The sequence below is a fragment of the Paralichthys olivaceus genome, chromosome 6, assembly GCF_024713975.1.
Source record: "Paralichthys olivaceus isolate ysfri-2021 chromosome 6, ASM2471397v2, whole genome shotgun sequence".
Taxonomy (NCBI): Eukaryota; Metazoa; Chordata; class Actinopteri; order Pleuronectiformes; family Paralichthyidae; genus Paralichthys; species Paralichthys olivaceus.
In genome coordinates, this window is record NC_091098.1 from 19629578 (window position 1) to 19657512 (window position 27935).

General features: G+C 40.7%; 1 protein-coding gene across 1 annotated transcript in view; it reads left to right on the top strand.

The window, feature by feature from the left end:
* Window positions 1-7144: 7144 nt before the first annotated feature.
* The window catches only part of LOC109635026 (prickle-like protein 2), a 34159-nt gene continuing 13368 nt past the window's right edge, over window positions 7145-27935 (top strand). Inside the window, exon 1 of the mRNA XM_020095918.2 lies at window positions 7145-7689. The gene's annotated coding sequence lies outside the window, so the exon portion shown is untranslated. The remainder of the gene's footprint in view (window positions 7690-27935) is intronic.

The window sequence follows — 27935 nt, forward strand, 5'->3', positions numbered from 1 at the left end:
ACAGCATTAACTCAATCACCGAACAATGTGTAAAATAGCAAATGTTTTAAATTCTCTCCACTTAAACATGCAGGATACAGACAAAAAATGTTTTAATCCTTCCATCAGTTTCCACGTATACTCACTATATCTAATAAATGCATTCAGATAAATTAATATTTGATAGACTGGAAAAATGATCTTCTTCAACAAGATCTCAAAGAGTGTAATGTTTACCAGATAGTTCTGTCGACATAGATTTCAGGGAAAAGGTTGATACTGTGTTTTAAGGAGAAAAACACAGACCTGTCTCAGCTAAAAGCAGGTATGGTAATTGGAAAAGGGACTCAGGGACATAATCACTCCATCAAAATCCTGGTTTGCCTTGTAAATATTCACACTTTGGTGGCATGAAATAGCACAACCTGGAAATGATGATGTTTGTTAAGATGTAGAAGGTCACCTATAAAAAGCAGTGCCCATCAAAGTGAACATGGCGTGTGTCTCAGGCCAAGCATCGACAGCAAAATGTGTTTTCACCCATAGGAAATAAGCCTTTTTCATGTTTGTGTGCATGTTTGTGTTTTTTGCGAAGCGGATGGCAGCTCCTTCCACCTTTGAACAATAGTGTGAATTGTATTTGGTCTCAGCTGAATAGTAACAGTTACAGAGAGGGAATATTTTTTTCAGGGTTTGTTGGTCTGCATGAACCCAGCAGCTACAATACATTGGGCCATTATTGTCTTCCTGTTTTTATGCTGGGTGAGAAAAACAAGTTACCCATGGGTAAAAACCAGATGTTGTCATTACTGTAACACAGTGTAACTCTTTATCACTTAAATGCTCCAGTTTTTTAATGCACAGCAATGTGTCCATCATCTTTAACAGAGTTAATGGACTTGATTTCAATGTTTCACACTCTTCGTGTCAGGTGATAATTGGACATACTGTTTTCACAGGAGAATCCAGATGAAAGTGGATTTTATGGCTATAGCTGAGTTGGCCTGCCAGGCCTGAATCTCCTCAGACTTCTCCTCCATGACATTCACATTTGTGGTTTAAAGCAAAATCGCTGATGATGGATTTGTGGCAGCTTCAGCTTCCAGTAACAGCAACATCATTGGGTCTGAATCTAAATATTATGTAATGAATTGTAAAATGTATCTATCTAAGACATTCAGTGGACATCCCACACCATAATCCCAATTAAATCAGCCATCCATTGTCTTAGGCTCTGTAACTTTCAGTTCAACAAATTATTGTATCCATGGGGATGACAAAGCTCAGGTAGAGGGAGATATAAGGGAGGGGAGAGAGCGACTACAGTCAAGAAAAAATAAAGATTCACCAGAAGTGGCCTGCTTCTCATTAATCATTGAGCCGTGTATTTGTTTAAATGTAGTGACTGCATGCTTTGTTGTGTGACTGGGCCTCTAGTTTGGTGAGAGTCTGGATGTCAGGCCTCCTTGTCGCAGTGACAGTGAGGGATGAGAATCCTGCTTATCAGTCTGTAGAACCAGTTGTGTGCTCGACTCAAAGGATGAGCAGGATGACGCAGACTCTGATAGAGGCAACACATCACTGTCATCCTTATTATTTCCCTTCTCCATTGACCCTATCGCCTCAGTCACATGGCTCACCCTGCACAATGGGACATTAGTCTATTAAAGAGTAAATACTCTCCTCACTGTGGAGCTGAATCATACCTGCAGATGCAGCTAATCTCCTAAATACAGCACACACAGTGTCATCCATGCATTCATTCATTTTCCCATCAATCAACACTCAGTAATCCATTATTAAGTGAAAATGTTGTCGAAAATGTTCACTAATTTATTAAAAAACAAGATAGTATTCAGATCCTTAATTAAGTACTTGGTGTTAACACCCTCTGGAAGCTCCATGCTTTCCACAAATGTTCTCTGGGGTTAAAGTCTGAAGCGGTTTTCAGACATTAAGTCTGGAGGATGTCCGCAGAATTGGGTCCCGGACTTTCTCCAGCGGCTTCCATCCACATGTGACCAACGCAGCAGGAAATTCTCCACTCAGACGTGTTCACAACACAGAAACCCAGAGAGTTCAAGTGAGGGGTGGTGCAGCTGACATGATGCAAGATGTAACGGATTAATTCCACTGCAGAGATCACATGTTTTTATTTACAGCACATTGACACCAGCTTTGGGCCTTATCACCAAAATCTCTCTTGACATCTTCATCTGGGTTTTTTATGTGCATGGCACCGCTTTTTCATTCTGAAATGTTTGTATTTGTTTCAGTGTTGCATCTGAGGATCATTCTGTGTTTTCACATCAGCTCTTCCAGAGTATTTATTTTAGAGGGCTGGCCAGAAGAACACTGCGGAGAGTCCAGAGGCTGTGAACATTTGCTTTCACACATACGGCCCCTCCAAAGAATGTCTGGAGGATCTCCAGAATTCAGTGCATCTCTGAAAACAGCTTGAATCACCGATGGACATTCAGAGACTTGTCCTTAAAGCATTCCTGCGTTGTCTTTGCTGTACTATTGTGCTTTAGGTCATACTGAAAGCTGAGTTCCTTGTATAATCAGTTCAGTCTGCCACAAGTGGACTCCAATCAAAATCTGGAAAAAACTAATAGCAAACAGGATGCATCTGAGACCACAATTTTAACGCCACAGCAGAGGGTCTGAATCATGGACTGTATATAGACATGAATGACACATCGCCACTTCCTCCTGTTATGCTTTCGATAGCATTTGGAGTGTGCGCAGTAGTGATCACGATGTGGAGCAATGGAATGGAGATCTTGCCGATAAACACACCAATCATAAGTCTGTCTCAGCTGTCAATCATGACATTTCACCCAATTTTATATAATCAAATAACCGATTGAATCCAAATTTACAGGAAAACAATACATACATCAGTGCAATAAGAACTGCTTCAAATTACATAAACCATGCACCTTTAGTTTGTCCCATTCACTAACATAGAGGAGGCAGGGTTTACAAGCTGTACTGCAGGAGGGCGATCAGGATTATTGGCTTCACTTTTGGGGAGCCGTCATGTCGTCCATCTTCATTTATACTCTATGGTCTCAAACATTCACATTTTGGTATTTGATGAATTTGTAAACATTTCTTAAATCCTGTTTTCTATTTGTCATTATGGATTACTGAGTACTGAGTTTAAAGTACATTTCTGCAGTGATAGAACACACATCTGCAAACTCCCTCACACACTCAGTTACACCTCTTTTAAAGAACAGAGTTGGGAGTTGGGGCCTGTCACCTTTGTCATCCCCTGACACAGCAACAGTGATGGAGGAGATTAACCCGCTATGTGTCTCACTCACCGTCCCCCAGAGCCAAGACAACACTCAGTAACTGATATAGAGCATTGCAGGACAGAGCTCACCCCCCCTTGCTCAGAGCGTTTAACATCAGTGTGCTCGTGTCAGATTGGGATGTCCTCAAGGGAGATGAGGGAGTGAGCTGTATAGTTCAAACATGGCAGAGACAGACTGAGAAAAGTCCCTTATCAAGGTATTTGAGGGGTTCACATAGCTTGATAAACAGACACTGGTCAGAATAACCTCTCTTGCATCAGATTTGATCTTTTCATTGTTTTGGTTTTTTTTGCCTCTCACCTTTTTGTCCACTTCTGGTAACCGGTATCTCTGCCCTTCTTTTCATCAACCCCTTTTCACACAAAGTAATCACTGAAATCCTTTAACATTGTGTCATTCACACAGAAGGCTGATAAAATTCCCAGGAGAGACAGTTTTATAATGTGTTCAAAGATGCATGTGATCAGACTCAGGCCACCATAATGTTCAAGAGGTAGCCCAGCTAATTGACTGAAGATGATTGTGCAATTGTAGGTGTACAAAGGCCACTAATGAATACATAATTTTGCTTTAAATTGGTTAAAGGCCAACTCTTCCTGCTTTGAGCTGCATAAATATGTCTTATTTTGCATTTGTCTTCCATCATGTTTATTATACTATAAATACAATTCAGAAATACTTGTATCTATACTGTATATTCTCATATGTGTATATACATTTATATTATAATATCTCAATTATTATATTTGGAAATATTTTGGATTAAGTATGAAGCCGTCCTCAAAGTTGCAAAAGTGGTTCACTTAAATGTTATATGAAACATCACTCCTTAAGGCTGTCAAGTGGTAATGTCTTTATATCCCGGCTGATATTTCCAAGTCTCTGCTGTAAATGTCAAACATACATTTGTATGCTTGTCATTCCATCTAGCATTCTCATTTGGATACAGCTGCTTTTACAAGGTCCAGTATTTAGGAGGAGAAGGGAACTGCTCCTGGCTTTGCTTTTGGCCAAAATATGTGCCACCTCATTCTTATATAAGTCCATACAATGAAGAGAAAGAGCTGTGAGGTGTTTTGACTAAAGTTCTCTCAGAGTAAATGCACCGAAAGTTAAATATGGCATCCTAAGAGTTTGACACATACAAATGAAATACCTCAAGACATTTTTGAACAAAGGGCAGTTCAGACAGATGTTTATGCAACGTCAGTCTTTGTTGACTGGAGAGAACAGATCTTCTGAGCATGTGAAGCTTTTTCAGGATTGTGCTTCAATCTAAACTGAATTTGGTGAAGTATCTGGACACTGGATAAAACTAGGCACTTATAGATAAAGTGACAAATACATGACTATAATGTTACATATTATAATATATATATTACTTAAATGGAACACTTAACTGCAGTTTAAGTGTGTAGGTTTTGTACATAAATTACATTTTGGTGTTTTTCATATACTGTGAAGACATACACAATCATCTGATTCTGACCGTGTATCCCCCCACCTTCTCTATGGTATTTGAACATATTGAATATAAAGCCAAGATAAATGAATTTTTCTCTCCATCGTGGTTATTTTTCTGGTGATATTGAAAATTTGAGGAGATGAAAAAGCATGTTATGAATCAGTGAAGCACAGGATGTTCTATTACTATCATCTGAATACACATACTATACTCTCAGCCAAGTAGAAAGACATTTATGATAGGAAACGGCTTTAATAGCGATGCTGCATGTCTTCCTTTGGAATAGGTTTCTCTTCACATGCTTCTTTATCTATTGTTCTGCTCTGAGATGAACAGCTATTGATTTCTTTTACCTCACTGTTCCTCCATTTACCCTTGTCTTGTATATCCTTTTCTTCACACCATTTGTTCTGCTGGACCGGAGATGACAGAAATTAATTCTGATGTGTGACCCCTTCAGTTGACCACCACAGTTTTGGATCTACAGTTGCTAAAACAATTTTTGGTGACAGTTATTGAGTTAACGTTATTGCATTATTTGCTCCACATTTCACAGATGTCCCACTCTTATCTGATTCTCTCTGAGTCTGAGACCAAATTAAATCTTGACCTGAACATAAATGCTGTTCAAAATTTCCACTGTAACACTCGAAAATAACCCATTTATTTCAGCATGTGGACTTTAAATTAGGATTAATACTTTTTGCAGATTTTAAATGATATAACCAAGAAAAATGTCTTGACCCATACATATATTCAAACTGGTCACCAGAGGGTTGTGATAAATGGGTCTGAGGTGACAGGTCTCATTGATGCTATGTTGATATTTATACTCTTGTTTTGTTTATGTTCTCAGGGGGTCAGACAGAAACTGGGTTGGTGCCTCACTCAAATACTTACAGGAGCCTGTGAGAGGGTTCTCCACCTATTTTACACATCAAATTCTGTTTACAGGTCTTGTTGGTGAGTACTGCTGCATATGTGAGAAAAGTTGTTTAAAGGCGTTTTGTCGCTCCAGTGGGAGCTGTGCAAAATCTGATAAACTGCCTCAAGTAACACTATGTCAAGTCACTTGAGGTAGTGTTGGCAGGACCTGCAGAAAGTTTCAACTGTCAACCAAAAGATGCAGAGGAGAAAACACTAAAATAGAAAACAAAAAAGCAAATATATAAACCCATCCATCCGTCCGTCCATCCAACCATCCAACCATCAATCCATCCATCCATATAGTGAATTTACCAGATCTCTGTATCCTGTATTAATATTAACTGTATTTATTAGCTGCTACTGTAAATATAAACAATGTCTCTTTTATGAGTTTTAATTTTAAACTGAGTTTTTTTAATTTAACAATAATTTACCTCCTGGTCAGTAGTTCTGGTGCTACTTCTGGGGGTATCGTGCTGTCATGTAACATCACGACATCCCCATAGTGGTTTGTCTGGCATGCCACCGAACAAAGCCGAATAAAGTGGGAGGGAAGTTTCTTACACGTGCTGTAAAGCTGTTGACCAAACACAACAGAGTAGGCCAGCTGGCCAATGAGAGCAGACTGGGCTTTGTTGGGAGTGGGGATTTAAAGAGACAGGCGCTAAAACCAATAGTTTTAGACAGAGGCTGAAACGAGGAGCTGCAGCAATGGACAGTTTGAGTTAAATTATGCGTTTTTTAAAGCATGTAAACCTTTTTAAGTAATAACTCAAATTAAAATGACGAACCTATGAGCACCTATGTAAATGATTAGAGCCATGTCTCCAGTATGGTTTTGAGGGCAAGGACAATGTTAAATATGTTGCTTATGCTGACGTATCTGTCGCCACATCATTCCTCAGCTGGAGTTCTTACTCTTGTTTGCTAAGAGCACTTATGCCCCAATCATCAGGACGTAGCTGCACATTGCTGCAGTAGTTCAGTGGCTCTGTGCTCTATTTCAGTCATTAACCTTCATTTTCCCAGGAAAGTTACCAGGATCAGACTTCATCATACTCAAATGTGATTGCAGCCTTGATAGAATGAATTTTAAACCACAGTGAGCCACACCACACAAGCGATGAATGCTGTGTGTTTAAAGCCATACATTATCTTTATGCTGAATGCTCTGTGAGCTAGAAATTATATGAAAGAGTAAAGAGTAGATTGTCTTCAATGCTTTGCTCTTCACCATCAAGAGCAAAGTGTGTCAAGTCCTCGCAGACACTTCTCCATTTTCATTTTCTCAAAACAGGAGAGCATAAATACTCCTGTTATTCTAATCGGAGGCTGTGTGCCGACGTACCATTGGCTGACAGCTGATGACTCATTTTAACAGGCTGGTGTGGGGCTGGCAAGGAGATGGTGGGTGAGTGGGTAGGTGGTGGTGAAAAGGGGGAGCAGGAGGTGGGAGTAAAGCTTTCTCCCACTGCCTGTATGCTTGTGTGCATTGTTGTTCGCAGAGCACGCTGTTGTTGTTTTTTTTCCCACGAAAGCACACAACATAAATACTCCCAAAGGAGTGAACTTCATCCTTGTTCACTTTCTCACTGTTTTTCTGCTCATCTCCGCAGCCATGGTTGCCTGTAGCCACACTTGAGGAGAGACACAGAGCCTGGAGGAGAGAGGAGAGAGGAGAGAGAGGGAGAGGGAGAGAGAGACTTGTGCTGATCACTGAGTCTGCAGCCCCCAGCCTTCCCTCTGTTGCTGCTACAGTAAGTGTGAAAGGCAGAGTGGGAGAGGCAGCGGAGGCAGAGCTGCTGTTTGTCTCTGAGACTTGGAGCGAGGAGGAGAGTGCTGTGAGCAGAGCAGAGCAGAGCAGAGCAGAGCAGAACAGAGCAGAGCCCGTCTGTCCTCTGGTATGTGTCCAGTGTGAGACCAGTCCCGAAGCATCTTCTGCCTGAGCATCCTCGCACACCAGGACCCTGACACCAGCCACACAGACAGGTGAGTCCTCTCAGCCTCATGATGAAATACTCCCAGCAGTGTAGACCCAGTTTGATTTAACAATTAAGAATGATCAACATTTTAAAATTCACTGATGACATCAACGTGCATTGCTGAAAGTTTTTCTCTTAGAAATCAGGTGAATCCATCAATAGTGTGTGTGCGTTTGGATGTGAAGGGTGGGCGTGTTTTTACATGTATGTTTGCAGGCAGGTGAGTTAGTGTGAAGGCTTGTTTATCTCATGATTGACAAGTGTAAAATACCACTGGGAGTTTTGGGGGGAGGGGGGGAGGGGTTGGAGGGGGGAGGGGCGTTGCTGCTGACAAGAGAAAACCTGTCTGATTTCATCCCAATGTGTAAATCCATGTGCCCCCTGAACGAGAAAGTGGGTGGAGTGGGAACAGTTTGAGCTCTGCTACTCTTATCTCAGTCTTGTTTCCAAACAGAAAAAAGAAAAACCTGAAGAAGACTGTGTCAGATTTTGCGCTTCAGTCAGCGTATGTGTATTTGATGGAATGCAGATTGTGCTTTTTTTTTTGGTTTATTGTGTGTGTGTGTGTGTGGGTGTGTGTAGTTTATCGACAACCATTCAGGAAAATCTGCAGGTGTTTACATTTCAGATTTTCACTGTGGTTCTTGAGCTCAGCGTGAGGCTTTGTTTTAACTGCGCAAGACGTGTTCTGCATCCATCTCTGCTTGTTGTGGCATTGACGGGAGAATCCAACCCATTACATAATCTAATGAAGCAAAGATCTGATGAGCAACATCATGTGTGGCTCTTGTTTCTGCAGTATGAGCAAAGTACAATGTGCTGTTCATTCGGAGCAGAAATATTAAATGGTTTGTTTTGTTCCTTGTGTGTTGTATTTAACAGGAGGGCTTGAAGTTATCTCGTCATATTTATTTTGAATTTTTTTCAAACAAAGTCCTTTTCATTTTTTATGTAAATCTGTCTCACAATCTGTTCATGAAAAACATATCAGAGTTCAGCTTCCTCTCCTCCATGTTAGTATGTATCACTTGCCGCTTGTACCATTGCACGCTCGTGTTGGATGTAATTCGTGTGTAATGGCAGCTCATGAGTGTTTACCTCAAGGAATCAGCAGGTTGGTCCAGAATTGTTTCCTCCCAGCTCACAACCTGTTGAATGAACTTCGTTTCTTTTGAAGTTTGCTGGTGAAGAAAGCCTTTATCTGCCGTGACTCACTTCAAGCCTTTATGATTTGCGAACAGAGAGGGCAGAGGAAGACGAGGCTTTGAATAGGACCATATGGCTGAGTGAGATTTCACAGAGCGACATTGTCAGCGTCTGGATGGTTTAAACCCCTGAGCCATGACCGTGAACTGCGCTGCCACCAAGAGTGAAAAATCCCCTCAGTGATTGTCTCACGCACTGGACGCTGGCGTTATGCCTACGACTGTCAATCTGTCACTGACTGTGATGTTGAGGAATCAGCTCCCCACTGACCCTTCCACATCCCTTCATCAACCATCCTTCAGAATATCTGTCTCCTCATCCATCCACCCATCCATCCATCCCTTCATGTCTTCATATCCCTCCCACCGGCTTTCAAATGTTTGTCTCTTCACTTTCACCGAGCGCCTCCCTCCACCCCCCTCCACTCTGGTCGCCACAGAAACGGCTGATTCAGGAAGGGTGGGCGGGTGTCTCAGAGCTCTTGCTGCTCTGCCCCATGCGGTGCTTTCACAGTAAATTTCTGCTTCTGTGCTGCTTTTATGGTCCTGATATGCTGACAGTTCAGGTGGCTCAGTCAGATGTTATACAATCGTATCTATTACACAAAAGGCTGCTTGTTCAGTTCCCTCTTAGGACATGTTTGGTATTTAGAGTTGCGCTGCCATTCATGTTCAATTTTCTCTTCTAACAATAGCATGATCACAGGCAGCCTCCTTATCGCTCTTCGTGTATTTAAAGGCTCACACTGCTGAATTGGTGAGGACGTTATTAATGATTCTGATGTTGTGTTGCTCCTGAGAGATTGCCGACTTGTTTGTGCTGATACATATATGACACTCAGATTGGAGTCACGCTGTGTGTGTTTAGAGGCGACACTGAGGCGATTAATAATGTATAAATATACCATGACTGAGTCATTTAATAATAGATATAGTATGACCTTTCTCTTATGTAAGGTTGATGAAGCAGAATGAGTGTGATGGGGTGCAGAACTGAAATGAACAGATGGAACAGAAAAGAAAAATCTTTGATAAATTACCCCCTTCCTACCCATGTATTACAGTAGCCCTCCCACTCAAAAAAAGCCCAGTGAGCAGCAGATAAAAGATCTGCTCTTGTAATTACAGATGAATCCCTAAGAAGTGATTTTGTTTTTCTGGGTTTTTTTTAAATCTATTTTGTTGAATTTTCAGGGTAGCTGTGGTTGCCATGGTGATAGTTTGTACAGTAGCTTAAAAACACTGCTTTTCAGAAAGACACAGGAAATGATACCTGTACCGCACCACAGCCAATTCCAAACAGGACCCCATGAGCTCATCCTGCTTTGCCTGGTTAAATTAAAATGGGAATGTGTATTCACTGAGGAGGTAATGATGGGGACCAGCTCTGCCCCTTGAAATACAGTGTTTGGTCTTGTGGGGTTAATCCTAGAGAAACATTATTGATCATAGAGTCACGGTCTTTCTATACAATCTCTCACTAATTAGCTGTTGAGAAAAGTTACTCACAGTTAATGTTATTTCACTGTTACAGAAACAAGAATAGAGTCCAGTGACTCTTATCGATATGAATATTAACGACTTGCTCATAACACTCATCTTATACGATTAAAAGTCTCAGATGACGTGTTCTCTATCTAGTTTTTGAGGGGGAAAAAAGGATATAAATATATGCAGGCTGCAGTGGTGTTTCCACCCTGCAGTGTTCAGCCATTACAGTCAGCGGTGACGCAGCCCGAGACTCATACAGCACACTGCAGACCCATCACGAGACACAGCCAGAACAAAGAGCACACACACTGTCATCTAAAGCTCAACATGGATGATAACACTCAAGCAGCTTTTAGCAGCAAAGAATCGGTGGGCTGGGAAAGTGGGACATTCAGAATGAGACCATGTGCTGAGACCCGAGCACTTACCTTGCTACTATTAAAGACACTGACCATCCCAGGTACCTGACGGTCCACTGCAGCACTGGACGCCTCAGGTGGGACTCTGAGATCAGTTTGGCGTCAGTGATATGTCAGGGTCAAAGAAGACGTCCTTTTCTCATCTAATCTTGACTATGTGAGAAATAATGTGTGCGGAGGAGTTAACAGATGATGACGACCAGAACAGACAGCAGCCTGACTTATAAAACTTCAGTCCAATGGTAAATTTAGATTTAAATAGCTTCAGACAATGTCTGTTGACTAAGATCATGTAGACATTGGTGAATTTATTTTCAATGACCCAGAAAAGATTACAATTGTTGTGATGATGGCTAATTCAAATTTTAGTAAAATTTTATTTCATAGAAGAATTATGTTTTGTTTGGTGAATAACTTTCCAACAATAGCTAGACCATTCTGTCGCACACAAAAGCATTTTGCATTTTTATTATAACTTAAAGGTGGCACTGCTATTAAAAGTAAAAAGACAGGACGCTACCTCACTGTCACACACTCAGGTGCTAGAAGATAAAAAAGGAAGTTAAAAAACTGGTTTGTTTTCAGAGGCTAATTAAAAGGACAATTAAACCTACAACATAGAGAGACGCCATAAAGAACGATTGAGAAACATCATGGACAAAGTAAAAATGTCTTATTAAAGATATACTGTGAGAAGTCAAAACACTATCCTAGCAATGACACAGACCATTGGTTTGTATCCACCTGAGTTACGATAATAATACAAAGGCACAAAAAGCAAATCACAGCACCTTTGACAATAACCTGCGTTACTATAGATAGCCATGATAGGTTTCTGATTCTCATCAAATCCAATGTTTCCCCTTCCTCCCACTATCCAGAAATGAAGTAAAACGGCCGGATACATTTGTCGCCAGATTGGAGACGCAGAAGCGAGGTCCCGCTGATACAAGCGCTCAACCGATCAGTCTCAGCTGTCAATCATGATGCCCCCAACATAAGGTGGCCCTATCTCTTAACTGAGCTGTGAAGTAGAATATCTTAAAAAGTTGCCATGAGATACAATACAGATAACTTCTTTGATAATTTGTCCAAATGCTTAGAGGAAAATCACTGGGAGTAAATCCGATGAGTCATGCTCTGTATAAGATTTGAGGGGCAGACGGCTTGATTTGATTTCAAACGTGAAACGAAAGGTGAATATTTAGCCTCCAATAGGTCGTTAGCACAATCACGCTTCTCTTGAAGTGGATCCTGGATGATTCCCTGCAGCTGCCTGCTGCCTGATGACTAATGTTCTCCCAAGTGTCATATTAAAGCCCCTTAATTATTTTAGACTGAGCCAATCATTAACTTACTCATTAAATATTATTGTAGCAATAATAGTGAGACCACTGTGACTCCACCAAAGAAGAGTTCTGTAATTGTTCCCAAAGCGTGGTCCTGTCCGCGACATTATTCAGGACTCATCAACACCAGCGTCCTGACTCACTTCGGTTCTTTAAAGATTCCTTGGCACTTAGTGTCGGGGTGTTTCTGCACTAACCTCGCTGTTCTGGCCAAAAATTTCCATCTGGAGCCAGTCTCACTGCCATCTGCTCCCCTGCTCTCTTATTCGACAGTTGTGAGGGGTCTGCTTCAAAATGGCCCCCATACGCAATGATAAAAGAGGTGAACTGGAAGAAGAGAGGAGGACACGGAGGAACGGAGACTCGTAAAAGGTTTGGGATTAAATGTGATTCATCACAGCACACGTTTCATTGGCACCGAGGCTCTGTGCGTCTCAGCAGTTTCAACCCAATCTCTGACTGACTAATGATAGGGTTCACCAAGAAAACAACATCCACTTTTTGCTTAGTCAGAGACGACAGTTTCCTAAATTAAAACTTTCAAAGGAAAAGAGAAACAGAGGCTGCAGCCATAGTTCAGGTGTATGGATTACTGCCAGGGGAGAGTGACAGCATGATGTAACTGCTGCTGCTGTTGCTGCTGCCACTGCTGGTGTTGATTATGGTGTGTCGGTTTGGCCTCACTGAATGATGAATATGAGGAAAGTTAACTCCAGGGGAATCGTCTGTGGTGCTGCTGTGCCCTGAGGTTCAGTACTCACTCCAGCCTCATACTAATGACATCATTACTGGGCCTCTGAAACCAAAATGTGTGTACATTCACACATGCATGCACACAAACACATAGACACACGCACAAACACACACAGTAGATACAGGAAAGCAAAGTTTCACATGCAAAAGTCACTGATGCACATAAAATGCCAAACTTAATCACACAATGTAAGAAATGTATGCGTCCCGGTTATAAATGGAATAGTAATGAGATTTTACTCCATCCATTTTTCACTTACATGTACAAACTAACTTTCCTCTGCTCTTCTGATATGAGTACACACCATCAGTTCTTCACTTCTCTCTGACGTCTCGTCCTCTACCCGTGTCTAGATGACAGCAATGACATGACAGGATGGAGGAAACAACTCAGTGTGTATCTGTCAAACAGGACATCCGTGCTCAGTCAAGTGTCATTTAAAGTTATGCCATTTTACAACACGTTTCACAGCCACATCACTGCCGCGTCTTCATGTAGTAAATGTTGTTGTAGAGGCTTGTTACCTTCCAAGGAGGTTGTTTTCATTAGTGATTGTTTGTCTGGTTGTCTGCATTAGGTATAACTACTGAACTGACCTCATATAAATTGAGTGGAGGGGCGGAGGAACCTCTTACATTCTGTAACTGATAGATGAACAAACAGATTCAACATGTTTTTTCAAAATTATTTTACATGGTGAATTAAGGCATTAGCCTTGGCAGAGGTATTTGCTGTCAAGCACCCTTCTAGTTTGATATTGTTTTGTTAGGGCTTAGTAATATGATGATATTGTAAAGGGACTCAGTAGATTTAAAGCTACATTGTTACGTTTTAGTTCTAATTTCTTTTAAGTTGACGTGACGGATGTGAAAATATGAATCACTAGTACCCACATAGTTTCAACAAAATGCTCTGAGGGACTTTCCCATTCATGAATCGGAGTGTGGACTGAGATTGTTGGACCCCACCGCTATAAATACAGTTTGATGTTATCACAGTAGAGAAATTGTTTTGTCTTGCATTATAGTATAAACCTCATTTCTTTTCAAATCAAAATTCTATTTTTTCTCCAATGTATTGTTTTCACAGTTCCATCTGTCTTCTCAAATCAAGTCTCATGACTTCATCTGCAGTACAAACTCTATAAGTATAACTAAAAGAGTTCACAATGCATGAAAATAATGTCAAATGTATTTTGTCTCAGGGCTGAATAGCTTTTCCATCTTGGAATAAAAAAATGTTTATGATCAGGATGGTAGGGTTGATAATGTGACTCAATAAACTATTTGCATTGAGTGGAGGAGTTCATTTCCATCCAGATGATGAATGAATAATAAAAATAAAATGGGTCCACAAGAGGAGAAAGGTAAATTCTGCATCTGATCTTTCACTATAGCTGCTGGTTTCAAGCGGTTGTTCAGTACTGATGCGATTGCTGTAATAAAAAAACACCACAGTTAAGTCAAAATTGTCCGTGCATTCATAATTTAGTTTTAGTGTTTTAGGAACAGCATCAGTCTACTCTCTTTATATTCGCTAAGCTAGTGCAGAGCCCGTTCTAAACCTGTTTGTTTGAAAATGGCTGTTTGCTTAACCTGTGGTGATGCTGGTTCACAAATAATTAATACTGAATGTACCATGTGCCCAAATCTTAGCAAATTTGACCCTGCCCTTCCTTTGACACTTAACAATACACATGCCAAGTTTGAAGCCAATAAGATGAACAGTTCTCGAGATATGCAAGCCACATAAAGATTTCTGGAATCACTAGCTAGATGGTACTAAATGTACAATGTGGTGACACACTAAATTTAAATTTTTGACCTGATGGTGGTGCTAGATGAAAATTATTCAGAAACGTTTAGTGACCATGAATGCCTGTGTTAAATGTAATCAGCCTAGAGTTGTGTTCTGACTGACTAACCAATGTTGCCATCCCCAGAGCTTTGCTTAAAAAAATAGTGAGATAGGTTTTCTACTCATAATTCAAGTGATTTAATTTAGGATTTTCTAACAAGGCAAATTATGTTATGTATGTAGATGTAAAAGCAGCGCTGCACCCTGGAGATGGTGTCAAAAAAAGTCAACATTGTCTGTGTGTATGTGTGTGTGTGCGTGTGTGTGTGTGTTCCATCTTCTAATCCCACAAGGCCGCAGTGGAATCGTTTAATCACAGATCGAAATTCTTGGCTTTCTCTTACGAACTCTAAACAACTTCGATGAGATGAAAATGTGACACAGGCGAAGCTGTTAACTATTACACCTCCTTTATAAAAACGACACACATACACAAATACTCCTAACCAACAGATTATCGCTGTGTTACTGCACCACCTGGCTCCATCTCCTCCCACATCAAACAGAATAACATCACTGTTAATCCGCTCGTCTCAGCCCATGGCGTACCAACTCACTGTTCCCTCAGGGCTCCCCTGAAGCAAGGAGTATAGAATGGTGTTCACGTCCTACACACTCCCTTTTCTGCCTCTCCCACTCTCACTTTATTTCTCTCTGTGTTATACACATTGTCTTTACTCTTTTTCTCTGTAAAGACAATGTTACTGGACTTTGGACAGTCAGGCTCCTGCAGTCCAGTAGTGGAAAGTACATTCACTATGGGTGTTTTCACACCTGAAAGTCCCAACCGTGATCCAAACCAAGGTTCATGTCTTTGTTCCGTTGCCTTGCCTTGTCTCGTCGTACAAACATTATATAGTCAGAGGCGATGATTACAAGCAATCCTTCGACCCCCTTCATTTTCTTCATCTATTTAGTTTAATACTCAACTCCTCAACTTCCTATAATCCCAAAAACTATCCAAGGAACTGTTTTCACACTGCAAGCAATCCAAATCATGGTTCAGTTTCATATGTGTGAAAATGTCCTAAAGTAGCCTATACTTGTACGGTTTTGTGGTACTTGTACTTTTATTTCCATTTCATGCTATTGCTTGAAGTCGTTATTTGACCACTGGTTTCAGATTTTACACACAGACATAACAATGAATCACAAAATGGCTGAATTAATTTAAATAACCATTTTAAACTCATAAAGAGCAAATCATCCAATATTTTCTCAGATTTCTCAGGTTTTTGTGTCAGAGTATTTATGTTCTTAAATCCTGACACTATTAATCACCCCTCAGTTTCATCTCATGACCTTTTGGAAACATTTTACTGCAGAACAAGTAAAACTTCTACATTGATTCCTTGCTTATATTTTGCTGAAAATACTTCTTCGTAATGGAATAGTTTTACTTAAGTAAAGGGTCTGAATACTTTCCCTCCGTTGTTGTGGGTTTCATTTGCAGTTGTGACCAATATTTGAAAACCTGAGGCATGTTTCTGTGTCTGTCTCCTCCAGCTGTGTGGTCACTCAGTCCTGTGGCACAACAAACCATCACCCCCTCCATGTTGTGCTTGATTTGTATTTGTTTACTTTCACTGCTCCCCACTGGCTCCCCGAGTGGTTTCTCATAGTGTTTTTTAGATTTTTGGGGTTTCTGTCGATGGCGGCTTCTGATGCCTGCCCTTTCATCCTGCGGAGGGAACTCATGAAAGTGGGGGAGTTATGGAAGCTATTTTGGTGGCAAAGTCCTCTGGAGGACTATCAGGAGAGATCCAGTACCAAGGAGGTAATTGAATTTGAGGTTTGAGCTAATGATTTTTCCAACAGCGGGATGTTCCCCCGTTCTCCTGGGCTCACAGTGTCATGCATGGCCGGCACCGAGCATCGCACAGGCGAGCCCAAAATCATCCAATAATGGTTATTGAGCTAAGAACCTCTTACTCTTATAACAAGCATGATTTAATGGTGCTTGTTAATCCAACAACATATACAAAGCTGTTTTAGTTTGTGTGAAGCCTTATAGGCTTCGCTGAACAGATGCTACAGTAGATTCACTGCCTTTGGTGAGCTTCATTGTTAAAAAAACAGTTAGCTGCTAATGAGCTTCAGGATATTTGATTATACCTCCACATGTGAGTTGTCTTATTTAGGTGATTGTGTCTTTAACTCCTCAGTGAATTAGTTCAGCTGACATTTATAATAGAATTTGCAGATGAGAACTTACATCTTTCTTTTTAACAGTACCATTCCTGAAGTGTCAGATATTGACATCTCTCCCTTTGGTTATGAAGTGACATTTGTAAGTAGATTAAACATCTATAAGACCAGATATGAAGGTTTTTATTAAGTATCCATTAAAGTCCTTTAAAGTGTAAACTCCAGACAGATTGACAGCTTTGAAGCTGCACTCTAATAAATCTTTCCTTCATTTGTATTTCAGTCAGGAACAGAAACTTCCCACCCTGAACCCCTTGTCTCCTCACCTCCATTGTCATCCTTTTATCCGTTTTATGTTGCTCTACCTAATCTCCATCTCACACAGTCTCTGCTCTTTTACCCAATTGTATTCAATTATCTGCCCTCTATTAAGCCGCCTAATATATTTATTTTTCTTTCCAGCTCAGTCGTAGCTCTTATCATTAAATGAGTGGGTATCATAATTGTTCCTCTTATCCCATCCTGGCTCACTACACACACACACACACACACTCACACGCACACACACACGCACACAGTAATGGTCCCTGGTGCTGTGCTCTAACCCATTTAGAGGCGACATCTTGCTGTTGCCCTTCAGTTGCACAGACTCACTGCTAATGGCCATCAGGTTTTTCTCATTAGTTAATCATGTTTTTTGATAATGTCTACAGCTCGGAGCTGTTAGCTGAACAGTTTTTAGGCTAATGGTAACTGATCACAGACCAACACTGACCTTTTTTTCCTGCTCTTCTTGCAGAGTCGTGACGCGTCCATTATGAGCGACCATATTCTTCATTCAGCCACAAAGACAAGCTAGTGTTTATTTCGCTGAACTTTTCTCCAGTGTCTCATCGCACTGAAGCTGGGGTCAGAGGCCAGTGAAAATAAAGCCTCTGTCAGAGATAATGGCAGCACCCACCTGTCTATATGTAATCATACTCTTACCAGCAGTCGCCTAATATAATTTTCCTCTCAGCGTGTCATTCTGGTTTTCCAGTCGTGAAGGTGTAAGCAATTCACAGATTTACAAATTCACTGGGAACACACGCACACACACGGCAGCTTCACACCATCACACACACAGATTTGTTCTTTTTAGAGTCTTTGTCAGGCTTTGACCTGATCTGCTGGAGATTTGATCGATGTGTCCCATCTCATCATCTGCATCTTTTGTACTGTCACAGTCAATTTATAATTCTTTGTTCATTTTGGAACGACTCTTGCATGAGTCATTACTTGTCTATTGTTGATCCGTCGCAGCACAAAACGGCTTTTTTTTAAAAAAAAGGGTGCAACAATGATGAAGGGTGTCAAATGAATCATTCCTTCAGTGGCTATACTCTCGCCACTCTTTTGTATTTGGGCTGGTACCAAACTCTACATAGTAAGTATTGATTCCTTTTCTTTAAACCCAATGCTTAAACAGATGTTGCTGGATGTTGATTTTCCACCAGAGAACCTCTTTCTAGATTCACAGGATTTTTTCCACTGCACAATATTTAAACCAACATTCAGCCCAATTCAGTCCTCCTGGGTCCGACTGCTGTTTCTCAGAATATATAATGTGAATATTTAAGAAGACACTCGCTCCTTCACCAGTGCACCACTTACACTTTAGCATGCTACCTGACAGAGGAGTCCAGAATATTCTCCAGACTGAACTCCAAAAGACATCTCTTTCACATGCACGGCACTTTACACATGCATGGAGAGCAGTAAATGCTTCCCATATGGCAGCCTCCACACATTTGTCAGCCCATCTGCGTTGGTTTAAAAACAAAACGTTTGTGGTTCGTTTGCTGCCAGTAAAAGGGAGATTATGGAAATATATCGGGATTCATAACATTATTTCTGGCGAGAGTGCTGGGATTGTGAAATTAACATAGTGATGTGGTTTTCAAGCCAAATTTTTATCATAGATGTCAGATAAGAGAGAGGATTTCTCTGCTCGGCCCTAAATAAATCGTCCTTTTAATAATTTATCACAGGAGGAGACTGGTGTTTCATGTGTGTGCCATTGTCAGTGCTGGACAGAACCCACGAGCATAGCTGTATGTTGCATAATAACTCTGATGCAATTAAACTTGCCAAAGGAAGTAACCTGATTACTTTTTAAAATGTTCCAAAATTAAATTGGCTCATGTTCATGAATCACAGAGTTCCTTTTAGGATCACACAGTATTTGTACTGCAGTGTTGGTGCTGCCTGCTCACGTTTCAAAAGCCAATAAAACCATCAAAGAAACAAATCTGTCTCGTAGAAATTACGTTTTTGTTCAACTACACTGAAACTGCATTGCATTTTACATTTTACATATTCACTGGTTGAGTTATGTTCAGAGGGAACACATTCTTTGGCAGAATGAAGCACTAGATATATTAATGCCAGTGGAGCAGCCATGTGGCGGCTCTCCTACGAATAGATATTGTAGTGCAAGTACTGCATGTTATAGCCTTAAAGAAGCAGCCATTTTAGTCCAAATCACAATCTTTTCGCTCACATTAACTCAGAACCCATTTTAACCCGAACCATTATCTCTCCCTGAATCTAACCGACTGGTTTTTGTGCGTAAAAACCTAACACGACCACTGTGTTGTGAGGTTGTAGAATAAATGTATTGTGAGTAGACCTGAAAAAAATTAAAACAAGGAAAACTCTTGCAAAAAGGTTTTATAAAAGATAAAAGCCAAGTGAAACAAAGTGCAATGGTAAAAGACTTGGTTAATAAATCATGCTGCACTTGAAACATGTGACCTAAATGTCCACTGAAGAGGTGAAAACTGGAAAGATGTTTCACATGTACATGACACAAACATGTCATTCTCCACCATGTTTTACTGTTTGACTGGTGCTGGTTTTAAATATGTCTTCCTCTCCAATGACTTTCTTATTAGCACCACCCACTGCCTTGATCAACCACCACCTATTGTTAGTGGATGGAAACCCACCCACTGACATATTTAACATTACATTCTTTGAGAACATGAGATCGTAAAACTAGAGAGGTTGTTGGATGGTTTCTTTGTGGAAACCCAACACGATACTTCATATACAGGAGGAACCCAGTTTTCAGTCAAGTGTGCACATAGTGTTTGAGCCATTACATAACTCGAAAGTCATAGCCATATAGCTCTCCACGGTGGGATAGGCTGATAAATAACAAAATGCTTTGATTCAACGGTTAAAACGCGGCGATGACTTTCCTGTCGCGCTCTAACCCTGGAGTCCATCGAAGTAATGGAACAATCTGAGGAAACAACAGGCAATTTAAAGGGGTTCAAGCCCTTGTCCCTCACAGCATGGAGACAATGCAGGGATATGACCGACTTCTTATGCTACACCGAGGCTCTCATTGCTCAAGTGTTGTTAATCACTGGGAAATGGCTCAGCTATATGTGTTCAACTCCTTTCTGCTGTGATGCTTCATGTGAGGAGACCAGTGGGAGGACATGCAAAAAAAAAAAAAAAAAACGCATAGCAACAGACTCTTCTGTTCGCTCTCTCTCTCTCTCTCTCACACACACACACACACACACTTTCATCAAGGCCCATTTACACGTATACGCACATGCACAGACAAATAATTACACCCCTGTATAGATGTGGCACGCATGTTACTCTCCCACCTCCACCAGCCGCCCATCCCAGCCCACCCCCACAAACACATGCCACTGTGGAATAATAATGGTCCCATATTTAAGATTTACACCCTCGGGCAAGTGATGTAAACGGCATCACACAACAGGAATTAGCCTCAGTTTGTGAATCAGCACAGCGGCAGTGGAGGGAGAACCTCCGCCACTGCCCGCCCAACTGCACTCACAAAGGTCATGGGCTCAGTCTGGAAACTGATCCACTCTGTGTGTGTGTGTGTGTGTGTGTGTGTGTGTGTGTGTGTGTGTGTGTATTTGTGTTTGTGATGCCATTTCAGAGTAACACTCCTGTGGCAGCCCACTGCTCCATGCATAGCCTCCCCTGTCATCATACCTGATCATGCCTGTCTGTCAAATCAGTTGGTGAAATTCCCAAAACAGATTGGTGAGGCTTACGAACGCAGCTAGTATTTGTTTCCCCTCGCTGAGATGCAGGATTGTGCCCGTGCAGCGGCGTAGAGCGCCATTCGCCTGTTGAAACCCTGCAATTCTATTTCAGGCCATCCCACACACAGTGGGAGAGGAGCAGAAATGTGTCACCCTTTAATTGCAGCTTTTCAGGTCCTTGTGAAATTTTGTACAGGTGAAAGAGGCCTTCTTTGGGTTTCTGGAACACACCTCCAGCAATTAGCACATCAGGGACGTGAACAGTAGTGTGTGAGGGTGTGTGTGTGTGTGTGTGTAGTTTGAAGTAACCATTTTCCTTTTATCTGTTTGTACCTTTGGGGTGCACATGAAAATAACGTCCTTCCAGCTGTTGATGACAGCACCGCATGAGTTAATGCAGATGGACAATTTCAGTGCGTGTTATGTTCCCAATTATATCAACAGTATTGTCACCCACTCTGAGCGTTTCTCACTCTGTTCTGCCAGCTGAGCCACGGAGCTTTATTCCTATAGAGTCAACCCCTTTCAATTAATTTCTTGTTAGTCCTGATCCGAATAAGCTGCAGTAAGAATTTAATCCTCATAAATGGATTATGAGGTGATTGGTGCTACAAGAGCACTTGTTTGTTATGGAAATGAAGGGTTACGTAATTCTGAATTTGAGGGCGTATCAACGGCCAATCAGATCCGATTGGTTAATGAACAGATGTGTCGTTGAAATCAAAGAAAGTGAGAGGAATACGATTCGTCCCCAGGAGACGAGATCTAACAGCGTATTGGTTGTTTGTTTTTGATGCACACATGTACACACACATACACACACACCTCCTCTTCTGTCCACATTAGGATTAAGAAACAAGATGGCAGAATGTAGAGCAGTGAACTTGCTTGAAATATCATATATTCAAGATGTATACATTATCCTACACACACACACACACACACACACACACACACACACACTCACACACCTATACATTTAGTGCTCATCCCCTGCATCTATTCCGTACATAGCTAAACAAATAAAACATTTCCTGTAGTTTTGATTGCCATGCTGTTATTCATTCATTACATGGATCCGTGAGTGTTAGGCACATGTTACCTGACTCCATGGCAACTGGCTCCCGTGCCATTACCCTGTACAGAAGGTTACTGTGCTCTTGCGCACTCGTTCCTTGCTGCGTGAGATCATTTTGCCCCCGTAACTGGTGTAATGGAAATCATGTGAGCTGCTGGAGGAAGTTTCAGAGGAACCGACAGTCTCAAACACAGGGATCAATCGATTCATCGAAGAAAAGAGAGATGAGCGAGTTGACGCTGTGAAATGTGAGTTTGTCCTCATTGCAGGAACATGTTTAAATACCTATACATACATCTGTGGCAACAAAGCCTGAACCTGTCCCTGAGCTGTAGGGCTGCCGTGTTATGATGAGATCCTAGCCAGACTGGAGTTTCGGTCGATGATTTCTTTATGACCTCGGTTGCCATGCCAACGGCCATTGGGAATAGGGCCAGGTGGATTCCACAGCAATTCTAGAGACAGAAATGATCAATTACTTTTAGTGTGTGACCCGCCTGATACTACAGAAAGACGTAAAGAAGAAAATTCTTTCACAACTGAGGGACAGACAATAGGAACGCCGAGATGTTTGAGGACTGAGAGGTGTGTGAGCGTGTAGGCGGTCTTTTGTGTACGTGTGAGTCTGTGTGTGTGTGTGTGTGTGTGTGTGTGTCTATAACTGTTTATTATTAATAAGCGAGGACTGTGAGATCAGCAGGGGAGGGTAAAAAGGCCAGGGGTTGACATTTTGGGCTGTTGTGACACACTGTTACTGTAGCAGTAGGTGACCATTTCACTCCTGCCCACATTGCTTTGTAGTGTCACTGTGAAACTGTGGAAATGTTCATAAATATCACAATATGGCTGATATATCATCTGTGTTTTAACCTCAGGATTAATCACTGTGCTTTCCTGTTCGTGCCTGGCAGTGTTATTGAATGTCAGTCCAAACTGTACCCGCTGGGCAATCTGAGAGCTATTTTCATCAGGAAGCTGATGGAGGTGAAGAGGATGATGCCAGAGTTCCTCCATCTGTTGTCCTTTAAAATTGATAATATCGGTTGATTAGTGTGGAATGAGATGAACCAACAAATTAGAACTGTTGTGTAGCCCTGGGAGGCAGCACATATCACATATCAGCTTAATCTACCATTTTGTTTTGTCAAAGCAAAACTATATTCTGATAAATATCCAAATCCTCTTGTTCTACTTCAAAACACTGCCAGGTTTTTCTTTGTAGATGTCAAAGGCAGATAATTATTATTAGAATCATGATTCGAGGAATATTAAAGATACAGTTTTTAAATGTCTTTCACATCGTGTACATTGGAAGAGCAGAGAGAAGCAGGTCTGAACTGGAAAGAGCTGATTCAGTTTTACATTACAGGCAAATCAGCACAACAACTATACAATTTTATAACAACAACGCCCCACAGTCCCCTCACGAACCCACATTTAGATCTGGATCTTTATTTGGATCCGCACTAAATTGCACACACTCATAAATAATAAAAATCTAGGATGTGTAGATACGTTGGAAAACATCTCATAATATGAAACAAAAAATCCTGGATCTTCCCCCTGATCCGGATCTGCACCAATTTTATTTTATTTTTTTCCTGACTCGTACCACATCCTGCCACCAACATTTGTGGTAATCTGTCTTTTAGTTTTCTGTGTAATCCTGCTGAGAAACAGACTCAATAGGTTTCTGTCTTGGGTCCCATCCTTCCACAGAATTTCAGTAGTTAGGAAGAAAACATAAAAGGATAAAAATAACAAATATAAACTGCAGATTTTGTATTGATTTGCCTTTCCCTCTGTTTTACACTGTGACGTCTTTGTATAACTGTATTAACATGTATTATTGCATTGGCAGTATCTGTAAAACAAATGAATAGATAAATGAGGTCTGGCTACACATACATGGGACAACTCATTACAGAACATCAAAAAATGTTCGCTTTCTCAGTCTCCCACCAATCTTCAGTGCTTTTCCCCCAAAATAAAGAAAAATTAACATTTCAAATTTTCAATGACTGACCTTTACTGGATATACTGTGTTGCATCATGTTTTTGTGTGCCACAACTCTCCCAGGGGAACATTGCTGAAGTGTTTGATGTTTCACAGAGGGAGCCCGGGGCCACACTAAACCACTACCACTTCTTTATTATTTGGAGCATGTGTTTAACCACTACACATTGGAGAGTGATGTATTGCGTAAAAAACATCTTCAAACCTCCCACTGTACTCTGGCTTTAATATTTCATCAGATGTGCTGAGTCTTCGAGAATGTGATGGAGTTGAAAGTGATAAAGTGCAGCCATTAACAGTGGGCAGGAGTGAATGACATTTCTCTGTTGCATCTGATTTCACATGTTTCAGGCGCAGAGTAGATTGTTTTACAGCATTCACATATCCTGAGGAGTTTCTCTGCCATGTTACTCCTCACCAGGCAGAGATGGTTAGACTGATAATTCCACACAGTGTTTGTTTACGATTAAATGATTGCAAATTAGCTGAGAACCAAGAACCTGTTGAGACGATTAGTGTCCTCTTTTGTTCCACTTGTGTGCAACAGAGCGGTTGCAATTCAAGACTCTTCACTGGGTTTTTCAGATTACAAATTTGAACGTGTAATTTAATGATTAAACTCAAAGCATCATTTTAATTTGAAATATCAATGAAGTATTTCGGCCTTATGTCATTTTTTTGGGTGTCTTTTTAAAGGTACAGTGTGTAGAATTTAGTGATATCTAGTGTTGAGTTTTAATGTGTCAGCTGACCACCCCTCACCTCACCCTCCCCTTCTAAACATGAAAAAGAACCTGTGGCAGCCTTTAATTGTCATAAAAACTCAAAAGGTGTTTAGTTTGTCCAGTCTGGACTAATGTAAAAAACATGGCGGCCTCCGTAGAGAGGACCCCCTCCATGTAAATATAAAGTATTTAAATATAAAGGGTCTTTTCTGGGGTAAAGAAAACTACAATTCATACAATTTAGATGAAAAGAACTAGTGAAAACATCATGAGGATTATTCTACAGTAAATTTCTGCCAAAATTTCCCTTTCACCTAAATCTTACACACTGGACCTTTAAAGGGTGAAATTGTGGATATACAGAGGCAGTGAATTAGTCAGCCAGAGGAAATTATAATTACCACTGACACACTGCATAGAGGTAATTCATTAAAACTTGGTTTTGCCTTATTTTTGCTGTCATGGAGAGCATATTGTTGGTCTTGATTGGTGCTGCTCTCACTGTGAAGAGTTAAAAGAGCCTTGGTCAGGCTCTGTGCTTCAGCTGAGCACCTCCTCTCATGTCAGCTTTTACATAAATAAGAGCTTTTTCTCTCCATCACTCCCTCTCCTTCTCTTTCTCTCATGCACACCCACACAGAGCCTGTCAGAGGCACATGAGGATGGGAGGAGGAAGAAGGGAGGTGGGTGAAGCATGACACGTGAAAAAGGAAACGCGTTGCTCTTAACAATGCATCTACAGCCCTCTGTCTATTGTTTCTCCATATTTTCGCCCTCCGTCTGTTTTCCGAAACCGTATGTATCTGCCTGTGCTAGTATCTATTATGAGCTCACACACAGAGCCTTTTCTCTTTGTTCTCAGAATTACCCCATTCGTTATAAAGATCTTCGCTCCCCGCTCTATTAATCTCAGTTAATTTATGTGCAAATTAAGATACCTTTAATTGGATCCAACCGAAAGAGAAGCAAATTAAACTAAATTCAGATTCAGTGATGATTTATGATCTGTAAAACATGAAATGCCTTCAACACAATCCATTACATAACCCTGTCCTCGTGTGTATGAAAAAAGAAAAAGGTTGTGCTTCTTAACAAAGACGGTGGTTGAAATAAAATCTATTCTAGCTCTCTCTGCATGTATGTTATTGTTAAAATAGAATCATGCATCCTTATTGACAGTCACCAACGTGTGTTGTTTGGGACTTTGGACACTAATCAGTTACCATGGCAACTCGCAGAGTTTTCCAACTGACCTGGGTGAGTGCTGCCTCACCGAGGTACATTTTGGATGAGTCGTCTTCTCGCTTGTATAATAGTCACACAGCAGGGTTAAAATAGCATCCTTGAAAAATAATTGCATTTCTAAAATAATATATACACATTTTTTTTTTCAACTCAAACAGAGCTCATCAATTATCATGTTCTCTGACAGCGGCAGGCTGCTTTCAAAGAGTTTTACAATCTGTAAATTCACTGTCATTCACCCCTGCTTGCAAAATGAAATGAAAGCAGATCTCTACAAATTGACTTTAAATAATTTCAAATGTAAACTATATATATAGGATATGTTATTGTATAATCTTCAGGCATTTATATATATACAACACAATCATCAGCATAAAGAGTGTGGCCATAACTGTGGACTGGATCTTTGTGTAAATGGACAGTAGACTTGAAACTCAGTGACCTGGGATATGTCTCAAATTTTGTTTAGTCAGATTTAAAACAAAACTATCTTTAATAGGAAACCTCTGACATGCATTCAAAGCAATTGCAGAATAATGATTAGGAAATGTTTACGTGTATGGCACAACTCTAAATCAAGAGAGCTATAATAACAGTTTTAAAACCTTAACGAGGGTTTGGAGACAACTTCAGTTTGATTCAACTTCAGTTTTAGCAGTTGCAGGATTAAATCTACTTAAATTCAATATCGTGCAAAAATAAAACAGTGATTTATGCCTGTAGAGCTGCAACGATTAGTTGATTATTCAGAAGCTATTTTGATCATAATTTTAATTATTTTCAAGCAAAGATTCCTGATGAGATAAATGAAACTGATTCTGTTTCAGTCTCTCAAATAAGCGCCATTGCCTCCTCCTTTCCTTGCCATTATCAAATTGTCATGAAACTGTGGGTTGCCACTTGACATACCCACAATATGACCACACGGAGATGTTATCACTGCAGATGCTTGAGGTCATTAAACACAAGAAGATTTGCACATGACGGTTTCCCCTTTTCCTACTGAGACAAAAGTCCGACATTTTTGTTTTAGCTGCTCGGTGAGTGGCTCCAGTGTCCCTGACATTAATTAGGGTCTCATTGTGGTTTAAAGATCGAATATTGAATAAAAAACTGAGGCAAAGTCAAGACGGAGTAGAAAGTGTTTGTAATGATCATAGACAACATGTTCAGAGGTCAGCCTTTTCCTCCAGCCACTCGTTCCTTTCACTGATTAGTTTCTCCGACCTGATTCAAAGTATTGATTGGCTGTAAAGAGTCTTGGTCCTCGATGGCAGTTGATCGCCTATTTCTGCAGTGGACCTTTCTATAGTGTTAATTACATAATCCTACACTACACCCATCACAGAATAATAAACCTTTACCTTTTCAATTTATATTTTAATGCTTTTCACAACATGATAGTTCCGATGAAGAAATACATTCTATTGAGTGAATGTGTCTCCTGTCCTCCTTCAATTCTCTCTTTTGATAAAATGGTTTTTAATCATTTGAACATTGGTCTGGACTTAAACCACTAAAATGGCAATTACCATTATGCATTAAAGAGAAAGACTGGTTGTCCTACATCCCATAATCCACTGTGATTAGCTGAGATATAGACAGTGCAATCAGCAAACTCAACAATCAGTCTGTTGTAGGAGTGTTTTAACCAAAGGCATGTTAACAATTCCCTTTCTGGAAATCAAACTAATTACAGAGACATAGAAAATTACAAAGCAGGAAACAGTGAGACATTTCTTTTCTCCCCAAATATATTACCACTTCTCTCTGGAGCATGAATTACCCAAAGCTATGCCTCCTCCAGGAAACAGAAGTTCACAACTTGTCTCTCCTCTCTCCTTGTGTTGCTGGGGAAGAACACAAGAGTGTGTTGTGACTAA